Here is a 14,700-nt window from a genome sequence, read left to right on the forward strand (position 1 = left end):
TGTGCTTCTCTGAGGGTCCCACAGGGAGGGTCACAGGTCCGTGTCCACCGAATACAGGTTAAGACGTACTGGGTTATTGTCGTCAACCCCAAAGGCTCCTGCATTTAGGAGTACAGTGAACATGAAGGGAGAGGAACAATTTTTCATCTGTCTGCTCTTTTCTCTTTCACTCTCCCCACTAATCAGACTGGCCTTGGGCAGCTCTGGGTGGAATGGGAATGGATGTTCCTCAAAGCAGCCTGTGCTGGCCTCTACTGAGACACTCATGGGCACACTAGGCACTCACACACACATGCAGACAAATCACACATGCACACGTGTGCAAAAACACATGCACACACGTGCAACAAACCACACATGCACACGTGTGCAAAAACACATGCACGCACACAATGCAACAAACCACACACGCACACATGTGCAAAACACACACACATGCAACAAACCACACGTGCAAAACACACACATGACTCACATGTACACAAACTCACACAATTACACATGCAGACGTGCAAAGTACACAAACATGTACACTCAAATGCTCACACACAGGCACGCACACACTTGCGTACACACATGCACACACACACTCACACAAAGACGCACACATACACACAATGTTTTCAGCAGTTTCCTACAGGGGTCACTGCAAGGAGGCAGGAAGTGTCTCCGTGGTCGGCCAAGCTCCAGGCCAGGCTGCGTATGAATAGCTCACCAGCTGACACGCTACGCAGTATCTCCTCATGACACCATCTTCTCATTGTTCTATTTAAACATAATTTCTTTTTGCCCGAGTGAGGAAATGGGCCACATTCTCTTCCCTTCCTCCTTCCCCTCATAGCTGTTTGCATGTACAGTTTCCTATTTAACTCCTTGGTGTCAAGGAAAAAGGATTCTCATGATTTTCAGGCATATAGACTTCTATCTCCAGGCCTTGAAAGAGGCTCTTTTGCCTTTGGACAGCCTCCGGGGAATCTCTGGTTCTAGCCTTGATTCATCCTTCTGGAAGGATCTGGGTCACAAATGCGTCTCTTAGTGAAGGCTGTAAGAGGTCTTGGTGACTATTGGTTAAAATTTGGGATTTCTATATTTTCCTTATGCTCCTTCCCCCCCTTGCTCTTGGTGTGACATCTGCACATCCTTGATGTTTGCTGACTATTTCAGAGAAGTGTCCTTTTGTATTTAAAGGTGTAATTGTTTTCTGTGTGTGTTGGGAGGGGAAAGGAAGGAAGGAGAGGAGAGGAAAGCAAATGCCGGGGAAGAAACACAGCTCCATTCCTGCTGGGCCAGCCATTTCTATCAGTGTTACTGATGAAGCCACCTGGGAAGGATTTCTTAAAGCGGTGCTTTGGTGGAACCGGCAGGGGTGGCTGTTTGGCTACATGAATTAGACAGAACTCTACGTCGCAGGACGGGAAATCTGCATTTAGCGGACAGTGAGAGCCATGGGAGCCGAGTGGCCAGGGGTGCTGTGTGCCGGCGGGACTAGGGCAGGGGAGCCCGGGGGTGGAGGGTGCAGGGGCGGCTGTTGGAGCCTCTCCCGCAAAGGAAGCGAGGCCTGGACTGTGGTGCAGGCAGCAGGAAGGCAACAGAGCAGGCAGACAGAGGTCACTTCTGCTGCTGATTGGATCAGGAGACAGGGGAGCGGGGGACAGCTCCTCTGGAGGCCAGGCGGGGGCTTCTGGAAGGTGGCAGGGAGGTTGGGAGGAAGAAGAGGTTTCGTGTGGTCGTGGAGATTTGTTTTAGACGTGGAGAGCTGAAAGCACCCGCAGGAGCAACCAGAATGCCACTGCAAGTGCAGGAGGGACCTTCAGGACAGGGGTTTGCCCCAAAGATGTGGAGCGAGCATCGCATGCTTAGAGGTGACAGTTGACACTGTGAAAGGAGATGAGACCCTGAGGACTGTGATTCGTTAGAAAATTTAGATCACCAAGCTCCCTCCTGACAGTTCCCTCTGTAGGATAGATGATAGATAGAGAAATAGAGAGATAAAATAGATAGATACATAGAGATAGAGATAGATAGAGGTATATAGATGATAGATAGATATACAGATAAAATAGATAGAGATAGAGATAGATAGAGGTAAATACAGATGATAGATAGAGATAGATCAATATAGGTAGATAGATAGATAGATGATATCTGTTATAAGTTCTGTATCTCCTAAAATAAGATTTTGTTGCGATTTCCTGGTTGTCTAAATATGTTCATAGAAAATTCACCACAATCATCAGAGGCTTAAGCGCTTGGTCTCCAAGTACACGACAAGTTCAAGGGGCTCCTGCTTGACTGTTGTGAGTTGCAAGGTGGTCCTGTCCAGCAAGGTGATCCCTCCTGTCACGATGTTCCCTGCTCTGCAGGGCTGTTTAGGCGCTGCGTCCACACTCCGTCGGTCAGGATTCTTCGGGGCTCACGTGTCCCATCTCAGCTTGGGATGTTTCCAGCTCCCACCGTGGTTCCCCTAAGCCCTGGTGAGGGACGCCTGCAGGGCCCCCTCCCAGCACTCTCACAGGATCAACCTGTAAATAAGGGCCAGTGAGGCTGGGGCAGGGACCACCGGAGAAACGCTCCTGTCCTTCGTCCATCAGGCGGATGGTTCTGAGATGCCCTGTATGGGTTTCTCCAAGAGCCTCGCAAGATCTCTCTCCAGGCAGCTGCCTTGATGGCCAGTAGCACATCTTTGTGGTGACTTTTCCTCCTTGCCTCACTCCTGCTCCCTGGACCTTCTTCCCAAATAAACTGCTACGTGAGGCACTCTGCTTTCAGGGAAACCAGGGCTAATGAAGATGGAGTCTTCTAACTAGCCAGACCTGAGGCCTGGGTCTTTGCCTGGGGCTCTCAAATAGGAATGAGACGGGATGGGGTGCTGTGGCTATGGTGGGGAGAGTGCAGATGCCCAATGAAACGGAGAGCTGTTTCTAGAAGCAGAGGGGAAAAAAACGGCACACACCAAGAACAGGGAGGAGTGAATGAGAGAGAGGGTTACTCTCTCTCTCTCTCTTTCTCTCTCAGTGTATATACACAGGGGAATATGCAATATGGTTTACTGAATGGTCAGGCTGGAAGTTCAGCCGTAATCATGCCTTAGTCGTATTTAGCAATACCTCTGTGTTCCCCTCGTTAGAGGGTACAAAGCAGTCACGTTTCACAAATTCTTAGTCCTCCGAACACACTTACAGAGGAGACGAGGCTATTCTTCTCATTATAGAGATGGGAAACCAAGGCAAAGTGATTCATTGATCTCCCAGAGCCATAAAAGAAAGTCATCGTTGAGTTTTGGGTTATGTTTTGGGCTTCCTGCCCACCGCAGCCAAGCCCAACCTTTGACTGGAACCAAGCCCAACCTTTGACTGGAACCAACCCCAGAGAAGGAGGTTTGTGGGCTTCCTGGAAGGCAGAGGTTTATATTTGCTTGTCCTGTGCTGGGGCCTTTCACCTGGTATGGCCCGGGAGGATGCTGCAGGAGGTATACCTAGGAAAGGGAGGGGTGAGCCATTCTGAGCAGCCAGGCTCGGGATCTGCTGCGTCATCGCTGACCGTCTGCCCATGGCTGAACTTGCCACTGCCTGGGAAGAGTTTGACTCCATTCATGGATACCAAGGACAGAGCAGAACTCATCTCTCTACAGATCTGAGTCATGCAAACATACTATTCTTAAAAAGATAGTGAATAGAACAAAAAAGAAGCAGCCTCACAGATACAGAGAACAAACTAGAGGTTAGCAGTAGGGGGGGGAGGGGAAATATAAGGGTGGGGGGATGGGAGGTACAAACAACTGGGTGTAAGACAGGCCGCAAAGATGTATTGTACAACATGGGGAATAGAGCCAATATTTTGTAGTAACTGGAAATTGAGTGTAAGCTTTAAAAATTGTATTAAAAAAACCCTGTAGTAGAATGCCAGAAAAATGCCCCCAATCTTTAGCTGTTATGTTGTTGCACAAAAATATGTTTTCAGGAGAAGTTGTCTCCTCTCAGGAATCCGTAAAATACAGATAAAAACACGCTTTAATTTTGTTTCTCTGGATTTTTTCTGGTTTTTCTGTTTTCAGTTCTGATTTATTTTCAGTCTTTGGGGTCAAGCTTGGGGCTGTATATTGAGGGCGGGATAAATGGGGCGGGGGCAACCAAAAAGTATTTGGCCTTTATTCATGTCATTTCCATAGGTGGCTTTATTTATTCTTTACCACCCCCTGTGAGACATGCACCATAATTGTCCTTTTTTGCAGCTGAGTAACCTGGAACTCAGGGAGCATGGTCATGGGAGCGTCACTGGGCAAGTTAAAGGAGAAAACCACCATCCACTCCCCGCAGGGGCTGCCCCCAAGCCTGTGCTGTTCTGTCTGGTGAGTATCCCCCCGGCTTCCTAATGCACGAGGTCTAGCTTCCCGTATGTCTGAGTCACGCTGTGGACTAGCCTCGGATATTCTGGATGGTTGACAGCTGTGATCGTCTGAAACCATGGGTTTGTCGTGCATTTTTCAAATGTGGTCTTTCCTACTTTTTATCATGGATGCCAGGTTTTCCTCCTTCTCCCAAAGTTATCTTTAGGTATGCACATGTGCGCACACTCATGCACACACACACACCCCCCTGTATCTGAGTGGGGGGAAGTGGAGATGGGAGACAGCAAAAGCGCATGTTAAATTCAAGTGATCGTGTGTCTTAGTTCCCGTTGCTATAACAATGTGCCACAGACTTCGTGACTTATAAACATCAGACATTTATTGCTCACGATTCTGGAGACTGAAACATGGCAGTCAAGGTGCCAGCAGGGTTGGGTGAGGGCCCTCTTCCAGGTCACAACTTCTCATTTTGTCCTTACAGGGCAGAAAGAGGAGGCAGCTCTCTGGGGTCCCTTTTACGAGGGCACTAATCCCATCCTGAGGGCTCCACCCTCATGACTCAATCACCCCCCCAAAGGCTCCACCTCTGAATACCGTCACATTGGAGATTAGCATTTCTACATATGAATTTTAGGGGGACATTCAGTCCATTGTACCCATTTCACTGATTTTAGGAGGAACACTTTCTCGTGCTCTAGCCATTCTGAGATCTCTTATTCTAGCTGTGAAGTAGGCAGCTGTGTGTCATAGTGTTGCTGGTACTGTATGGGCATCAAAGCTTAGAGAATGGGTGTCAGAGGTTTGGAGGAAAATCCTGAAGACAACTGTGGAGCACTTTTAGAAGAAATACGGCCTTACCAAAATTCTCCTGAAAGCCCTCGATGGCTCATAGGACAGTGGTGGATGGGAAACATGGATTCCAGAGGTCCTGCCTCAAATGTGATTCCAAAGAGGTAGATTCTGCATGGGGAAGAGTTTTAGGCATACCTTAACCAATGTATTTAGCCTCTATTTCCTTTTTGTGTATGCAGAAGAGTGATACGTGATATAATACATTCTGTGTTCGAACAGGTCTAAAAGAGTTCTTTTAACACGTTTAAAATAAAAATTCTAAGTGCTAAGAAAGCACTGTGACACATACAGTGAGACGGCAACAGTTTCCCTTGCTTGGTGTTTCATTAAATAACACCGAAGGAGCCTCAGATTACATGAAATACAGTAGTATTTATGTTTTCTGTTTCAATAATCATCAATCTGTTTCTAATCTATTCATGGAGAAATATGTGAGCCATCTTGCCATGCAACTATTTTCGAAATCTCATGGAAGCCTACCAAGGTTTCACAAATTAGCTAAGAAACTTTCTTGCTTTCGAGAGGGGAGTTTCCGGTACTTTAAGCCTATGTTTCTGGGTGTATTTTTGGTTAACTTTTGTTAACCCTGGCTTTTGTCTAAAACAAACAAACAAACAAATGAAAAATATATAAATAGGTGAAATTTATAAGTAAAGGAAATACATATCAAGCAAAATTAAAATGCGTGTATTACAAAATGTGCAATTTGGAGAACGAGTGGTCATTTGTGCAACGTCGGTGTGGCTTTGATAAAAATGTTTCAGTTCAAAAGCCTGGCCAGTCTGCTCCTGCACTAACTGACCCGTGGTTAGGGATGTGTGTCCTTGAGTGCCCTTGGATTTATTTATTAATATATTTAAATAGAAAAAAATGTAACCTTGGGACTTCCCAGGTGGCACAGTGGTTAAAAATCCGCCTGCCAATACCGGGGACACGGGTTCAAGCCCTGGTCCAGGAAGATCCCTCATGCCGCAGAGCGACTAAGCCCGTGCGCCACAACTACTGAAGTCTGCGCGCCTAGAGCCTGTGCTCTGCAATAAAAGAAGCCACCGCAATGAAAAGCCCACGCACCACAATGAAGAGTAGCCCCCGCTCTCCTCAACTAGAGAAAGCCCGTGCACAGCAACGAAGACCCAACGCAGCGAAAAATAAATTAATTAATTAATTTAAAGAAAAAATGTAACCTTATCATTGGTGCTACAGGTTGTGTATTTATTTATACTATTTTTCCTTTTAGAAGAACACTATGATATCATAAAAATAGTTCAACTTTAAAGGACTTCCCACAAGCCTCAAGTTCCGTGCAGTCCCTGTGCACAGAGAGAAATCAGTCTATTCTATATTGAAGGGCAGTGGACTTTGGTTTTGTCCCACATTTAGAGATAACAAATGCCTCACAAACAATAGAAACTTCTTTCCGTTTTGCACCACTCTTTCAGTCCGGCACTGCCACGCAGTTGCTGTGTCTGGATTGATGGAAGCTTCCAGACTGGGAGGAGATGGCATTTCCAAGAAAGCAGAGTGCAGACATCCCCCAAGTTTATGCACACCTGCACCCCACCTAAAACTAGCCCTCTGATCTCCGATTTGGTGGCCTGTTGGCCATTTGAACAAACACCCCCTTGTCCCCCCTCTGTCTCCCAATACTAAAGCCGAGATCCTCAGGGTCCCCTTCCCTGCCCACGGTCGGGGGAGAGGCCAGGTCCTTCCTCACAAGCGCATGCTCTTCCCTGCTGAGCTCACACCCACCGTCCCAACCCCTGAGGGGAGAAGGGTTCCACACTTTGTGGTCCGGCGTCTCCCCTGTATAAAACCTTTAGATGGTGCCCCATTGCCCTCAAGGTAAATCCAAACTCCTAAGTGGCTTCCAAAATCCTTCATCATCTCCCTGGGTGTCTGTGTACCTTCCCCCGGGTCGCTTCTTGTCAATTCTCCTCCAACTCTGACCTTGGTCCAGTCCCCCAAAACTTGTCAGGCTTTCCCTGACTTCCCAGTCTCTGCATGAGGCCTGGAGTGGGTTTGACTGCCTTTAGGGAGTTCTACAAATGCACTCTCCAAGCCTCCTTGTTTGGATGGGAAAACATGCCAAACCAACCTTCAAAACCACGTTTGGGGCATAGGAAGCTGTAAGCTGGGCTGTAAGCTGGGCCTCACAGGTTTTGCTACACAACTTCAGTTACATTAGAAGAGTCTGGTCCCAGCAGCTGCCGCTGCCTCCTGGGGGACCCCTTTTCAGAGCTTTGGAAGCTTGGACATGGAAGGCTGACCCATTCGCTGCCCGCCCGTTTGGCATGGGAAGGCATTTGGAGTCGATCTGGGTGAAGGCTGAGCTGGTAAGCAGTGCAGGTTCTCACTGGATGCTGGGCGAGAGGAGCCGGCAGGCCCTGCGGCAGGGTAGGCAGCGCGCCGGGTTCGCTCCCCAGGCGCGGGCTCCGGCTCAGGGCCCGACAGGTGTGAACGTGGTGTTCCTAGGCGTGGCTTTTCCTCACGTGACTCCTGTGATTTCCCACCATCTTTCTAACCTCACAGGACACCTGCCCTTCCCTGCGGTTCAAACACGTGCAGAGCCTTGGTGTCGTCTCAAGGTGTCTGATGCTGTAGAGGCCGACATTTCTAGTTACTTATCAAAAGCAGCCGGTGACCTTTCTCTGGCTCCGGTAAGCCCTGGATGGTGGGCCAGAGTCAGGGCCATCCCAGGGGTACAGAATCCCAGAGGGCTGAACCCCAGGTGGGCCCTCTGGGTGCACTTTCATGCAGATGGAAAAGGGAACACCTCCAGGGCACCTTGGCAGAAGCAAAGAAGTGGGTGGCTCTAAGCAGACCCAGTGGGTGTGTGTAGGACGGGGGAGAAGCCCTTTATGCGTGTGTGTGTGTGTGTGCGCGCGCGCGCAGGGTCTTTATAGAATCGTGGGTGTGATGAGCCCCAGGGCTCGCTCAGCATCTGCTGGTGGATTTGCCCGGCTTCATGAGCACTTCCCAGGTAGAGTTTCCGTCTATGGTAACCAGTTTTATCGAGCGTTTTCTCTAGTTCAAGCGCTGTCCTAAGGACTTCCCTGTCTGGCCTCACTCCACCCTCACCGCAGCCCCTGAGCTGCTGTACTTTCACCCCTACTTAACGCACAAGGAAATAAGGTTTGAGAGCTTATGTTACTGCTCCAAATTCTGAAGCTGGTTCCCTCCGACGCCACAGCCCACGAGCTGCTCTGCCATCATTTGTCTCACCCGGGACTCGCTGGAAATTGGGGGGGGGCTATTGCCCTGGAGAAGATGCAGTAGAGGAAGGGGCCTAAGGAACGTTGTCACTCTTCACAACACGTTATGAGAAGTACGGTGAAAGTGGCTGGATGCTGAGACTCAGGGACAGGAAGAGAACGTCCTCTGTCTCCTTTCCTTTGCCACCTCTGCGTTCTGTTCCGTCCACCCTCTCACTGCCCTGCTTAAAATCTTTGACTGGCACCCACTGCCCTTGGGGTCAGGTCTGGACTCTTTAAGTGGCTTCCCCAACCCTCCAGAAGCCTTTACTCTCTGAGCAGCCATCCTAGTTCTGTAGCTTAAGAGGTGGCAATAATTCCATCTCAATGAACCGCCTCTCAGGAAAGCTCGCCAGACCCGTGTTGGCATGAGGAAGACACGTGGGCATTGCTGGTGGGAAAGCACTTGGTCTGAGTGACTCAGGGCTTGGGGACAGCACTGTGACCTCAACAGAACAGCTACCCCGCTTCTTTGTTATTTCCTGCAGAATCCTCCAGCTGTTCAGCCTTCCCGGAGCTGGACTCGGTCTAGCAGCCCAGCTGAGTCCTCCCCCTTCATACACCTTCCGCCCACCACGAAGGCCCATGTGATAAGATGTGGGGCTTCAGCGCGGGGCGTGTGCCCACTCTGCTTCCCGTGATGTGCAGCTGCCTCTTGTCTTGCTGCTGGGAAAATACCAAAGGTCTGGCTATAGCTAAGAGAGTCTGACAACATGTAAGGCACAAACATTCTTTATCTGCAGGATGAGGTTAGTTTCTGTTTGTGCCTGGTGTTTTTGTAAGAAGGAAATCGCGTTCATAAGAATGAGATTAGGTCCAGGAAGCATCCGCTGGGCAATGCAAAACTGCTAGAGGCAGAGGGTCAGGATTTTCTCATTGGTTATGACTGCCACCTCCTGGCTGAGCTTGTGAACTACACAATCTGGACTTCCTAGGGAAACAGTATTAAGAAAGATTACTAACCCCTTTCTCCAGCTTTTTATCAGCTCTGAGTGGTGCAAAAGGGGAATGAGAGGAATCTTCTGTAGATAGAGTATTTCTTTGCATATTTCATATTAGAAACGATGATAAAGCAGACACAGCAACGATGAATAAAAACATAGTGGACTGTTCTCATGTGAGGCAAAGAATGTGTCAGAGCAATTTATTATACCTTTTGACTCAGTGTTACCTTTTCCAAATTAAGTGTTCAGCCCTTATCTGAGTTTCTAAGACCTGCCCACTCTCTAAAGCTGAGTTCTTAGCAAATTTAGATGAATCTACTAACCACTTTTGGAAAATCGGTACAGAATTAAGGACTTAGGTGAAAATTGCAACTTAAAAATATTTGGGGGCCTAAGCTCTCTCTTTAAAATTATGCAATAAAAAATAAGATTTGGAATCATCATTTTTTCATATTGATTTTATTCTTAGACTCTTACTCTCTAGAAATTTAAATTCTAAGTCAGGTTAAGGATTACTGTAACACGTACAATACACATATATGGACCAAGGTAGAAATAGGTCTTTCCAGCTATTTAAATTTCTTGGGGGAAAAGTTGTATTTTACCTTTAATATCGAATGTGCTGAGACCCACAGGTGGGTGATTTCAGAATTATATTAGGGATATTGGCAAGACTTCTCAGAATCCTTTCTTCTCTTATTCCTCAGCAACAGAAACTGCACAATTTTAGCTGCCCATGGCCACTGTGTTAGTCCTGGTGTTCTGAGAAGCAGGTGCTAAGAAGGGATTAAACGTGCAAGGAGTTTGTTAGGGACAATGTCTGCTAGGAAAGATGGAAAGGCAGCTAGAGGAAGGCTGGAGGGGCCACCAGAACACAGAGCAGGTCTGACCTCAAGTGCAGGAGAAAAGGAGGGAAGGAAGGAAGGGAGGGAGGGAGGGAGGAAAGGAAGGAAAGAAGGAAGGGAGGGAGGGAGGGAAGGAAGAGAGGGAGGGAGGTTGGAAAGGAGGGAAGGAGGGAGGAAGGAAGGAGCTGGATGGGAACATCTTACACTACAGTGCAGTTCTAAAGAAAGTTTGGCAAGTTTTGGACCTTTGTGACAGGCAGATTTCAGAGATGAGCCCCAATGACCCCTACCTCCAGGTACCCGTGACTTTGTATAATCCCTTCACTTTGAGAATGAACTGGACCTAGTGACTAGCGCCTAATGAATAGAAGATGGCAAAGTGATGGGATGTCCATTCCCCGATGCTGTTACAAAAGCCTGTGACCCCCATCTTCCTGGACTCTCTCTCTCTCTCTCGTGCTGATTCTGATGGAGCAAGCTGCCAGGTTGGGACTGAAAGTGGCCTCCAGCCATGACCTAGGAAAGAGCTGAGGCTCCCGGTGCAGCAACCTGTGAGGAGACGCATCCTGACAACCACCACCGGGGTGCTTGGAAGCAGGTCCTTCCCCAGTCGGACCTCAGATGAGACCTCAGCTCTGGCTCACACTTTGACTTCAGCTCTGAGGGAGATCCTGAGGCAGGGGATCCAGCCAAACAGCACTGAATTCCTGACCCACAGAAACTGAGAGATAATAAATGTGTGTTGTTTTTAGCCACTAAAACGTGGTGTCATTTGTTACGCAGCCGCAGATAATTCATACAGTCCTCTAGCCGATGTTGCCCATCACAGAAGTCATACGACTCTTAGCAAAGAGCTGCCTTAGAATTACTGATGCCCTCAGGCTGGGAGCAGCGTTTTGCAAGCTTGATCTCACTGCAAATGCAGTGATGGGTTTCAGAGCACAGCAGCTGGGCCCTCGCACGACTGCACTCCCTGCGGTCAGATGTCTGAGAGGCACGTTCACATGCTGCTGAAGACACCCAGGGAGAAGATTACATTTCTCATCCTCCCTTGAAGCTTAGATGGCCTTGTGTTACGTTCTGGTCAATATGGGATATACAGCTTTCAGGAAGAGTCCTTAAAAGAGGGGTTATTCCTTCCCTGCCCTTTTGCCTCTCTTGCTGGCTGGAATATGATGAGATGACTGGATCTGGACAGCCATTTTGGACCATGAGGCAGAAGCCATTTGTGGAGGGTGATTAAAGCCACAAAATAAGACAAACTCAAGCCCCACTGATCATGGGCTGCCTAGGTTCATGGGAGAGAGAGCTCGTCTTCTAACTTGTATAAGTCACTGCTTGATTTTCTGTCCCTTGAAACAGAACTGAATCCTAATTGCAAAGAAGCTACATTTTATATGTAAAGTCTAAAGGTTAAAGGGGTAAGTATTTCCCAGAGGATAAATCATGGCACAAAGAAAAGTTTAATTACCTAAGACTATTGCTGGGAGATGATCTTTATTCCATAGGTTGAGGATGGTGACAGGTCTCCCCTTCCTGTTGCTAGGAGGGCATCCCTCTCAGTTCACAAGGACAAGAGAAGGAAACCACTGATCCCCATCACAGAGAAGTCTTGGAAAACAGCACTTGAGAAAGCAGCTAACGCCCCTGCCACTGCATGTCGGGCTAAGAGCACTGGCCCCAGAGGCTGACAGAGTTTGCTGGATGAAGGGACCAAAGAAGGAAACCGGCTTGATTTTAATTGTCTGTCTAACCTGTTGAAAATGAACTTTCTCTAAACTAATTCTTTTCGAAGTTTTCAAAGCCTGAGAACCTAATAAATGTTACCCTTTGTCGGACTTTTCATCCACTTTTTGGCCATGGCACAGAGGGGTATTTTCTGGAAGGATATGGCTGTTCTCTCTGATGACTTTCAAAATGTGAATTTACTCATCAAAACTTTTTAGCTATGTTATCCGGAGCATTTTTTAGCCTTCACATGCACTTCCGATATGTGACTTCTAAGTGTTAGCAAATCCCATGTTTACTAAGTGTTCCATTGGTCAGGAGGCAGTGTAGACCAGTGGTAAGTAAGTGTCTTAATCTCTGAGACTGTTTCCTCATTGGCACCATAAGTCCCTAGCTTATGGGATTGCTGTGAGAGGTAAGTTTGATAATGCATGAAAAGTCTTAGAGGCTCAGTAGAGCCCTGGGCAAGTGGTAAGGACACAGTATCCACTAGCTATTACCATTAATACTAACACGCCATCCCCTGTCCAGCATGGCAGTTGCTGGTCACCTGTAGCCGTTAGGCACCGAGATGAGGGTAGTCCAAATCGAGGTGTGCTGCAAGTAAAAAATACAGACTAGATTGTGAAGTCTTGGTATGAACACAAGAATGTCAAATATTTTTCTGATAATTTTTAAACTATTGATTACATATTGAAATGATAACAGTTTGGACATATTATGTTAAATAAAATATATTATTAAAATTAATTTCACCTGGGACTTCCCTGGTGGCCCAGTGGTTAAGACTCCATGCTTCCACTGCAGGGGGTGCAGGTTCGATCGCTGGTGGGGGAACTCAGATCACTTACACCAAGCCGTACAGAGAAAAAAAAAAAATCCATAAGCAATAAAGCTGCTGTTGGTGGAATGATTGCTTTAAAAATTAATTTCTCCTGTTTCTTTTTCCTTTTTTAAAATGTGGCTTCTAGAAAATTTTAAATGACATGGATGGCCTGCACATCAGATTTCTCCTGGATGGCTTGGGTGTAGGCAGATGGGTGTGGCAGGGTGGAAAAGTGAACCAGGAAACTGTGGTCCACTTGGTCAGTATTGGTGTTCAGTAGGGGCTCAGACAAAGGAGACAGAGGTTCAGAGAAGGAAATCTACTTCCCAGGGCACTGTGGATTCTGATACGGTTCAATTCCACAGAGGATGACTGGGGTCAAAGGGTGGTCCTCACTCAGCACTCAGCCACGTGAGTCTAAAGACAGGCTGAAAATCTGGGAGCTCAGACAAGGAGGTCTGGAGAGGGCACACCGGGATCCAGGGTGGAGTCTAGGACCCAGGGTGGAGCATATTGTTGACAAGAGACCAAACAGTGGGTAGTAATCAGGGACGTTGACCAAGGGGGTGGCAGAGGAGCGGTAGGAAATCCACTTCTGGGGGCCCTGTTGGTTCTGACACAATTCAACTCCACAGGAATCGATCAGAGTTTACTAAGTGCCAGGCCCTCTATTAGAAACTGGAGAAAACGCAGTGCCTGCCTGCAAAGTGCTCCCAGTCCAGTGGGGAAGACAGAGAGATAAACAGGTGATCGTAGCCCAGTGAGTAGCCCTGTGATAGGATGCAACGGAGCTTGTTGGAAGCTAACCCATCGTGAATGAGGAACAGCTCCCCAGAGAGAGCAGAATCACAACAGAGACCTTGGGAGAGCAGCCAGGTAAGGGAGAAGCACGCTCTAGGCACGGGAGCAGCCTGTGCAAAGCTGGAAGCTTAGGGGAACTTTGTGCTCCAGGAGACGCGAGCGGCCCCGTGTTGCTTCACTGTAAAGTGAACGGTGGGAATGCTGGCGAGAGGCGGAGGACCCAGGTTACAGAGGGCACGGTACCACAGACGGAGGGTGTTGCAGGCACGAGGCAGGGGGCTTTTAAGAACTTTATGCCGACGAGTGACATAACCAGATTCGTGCTTTAGAAAGGTCTCTCTGATGACCCTGTGGGGTTCCGGTGCCGGGGAAAATGGATTAAACAGAAACTTGTGTTGTTTTAAGGCACTCAGTCTGTGGTCTTTGCTACAGCAGCCCTAGCAAATTAGTGCAGTACACCACCAGCATGCTTTTTCTGTCCTAGACCATTTATTCAACAAATATTTTAAGCCCAGTGCTGGAATTTGTGCAGAGGTGAACAAGACCCGGCTTATCTCTCAGGTTGCTTATGTCCTAGTAGAAGAGACAAAAAGCAAAAAGCGATTATAGTCACACCATGGTCAAGGGGAGGTGCTGGGGAGCCCCAGGAGGGACCTTTCACCCAGCCTGGGCACCAGAGACAGACGGCTTCTTGGAGGGAGCGACGTTCCAAAGCTTTCAGGTCATGGAGCAAGGTTGTGAATGACTGTTGTTATAATGGAACAAAGTGAGTTCCGAGTCAACATGAGGAATGGCAGTGAACAAGCAAGATTAGAGAGAAGTCAATGTGTTTGTTCCACTTAGCAGTTTTGCCTCCAGAATAAATCTTAGCTAGGGTGTCACCTTATTAACTTTGGTTGGTTGGTAGAGGTGAGTGGGGACTGGGTAGGGTGGGTTGGAGGTGAGATCAGGGACCATCAATCAACAGGCAGAGACTGGTGCCTTCTTGAGGCAGAAGATTCCCTTTGTTTAGCGCTCCTTGCTCAACCTGTGCCATGTGGTGGGAGAAGATTCCAAAGCTTGGCCTGGGTCTCTGGGTAAGGTTGTATAGGTTGTGGACTGCACA

Source organism: Globicephala melas, chromosome 11, assembly GCF_963455315.2.
Source record: "Globicephala melas chromosome 11, mGloMel1.2, whole genome shotgun sequence".
Taxonomy (NCBI): domain Eukaryota; kingdom Metazoa; phylum Chordata; class Mammalia; order Artiodactyla; family Delphinidae; genus Globicephala; species Globicephala melas.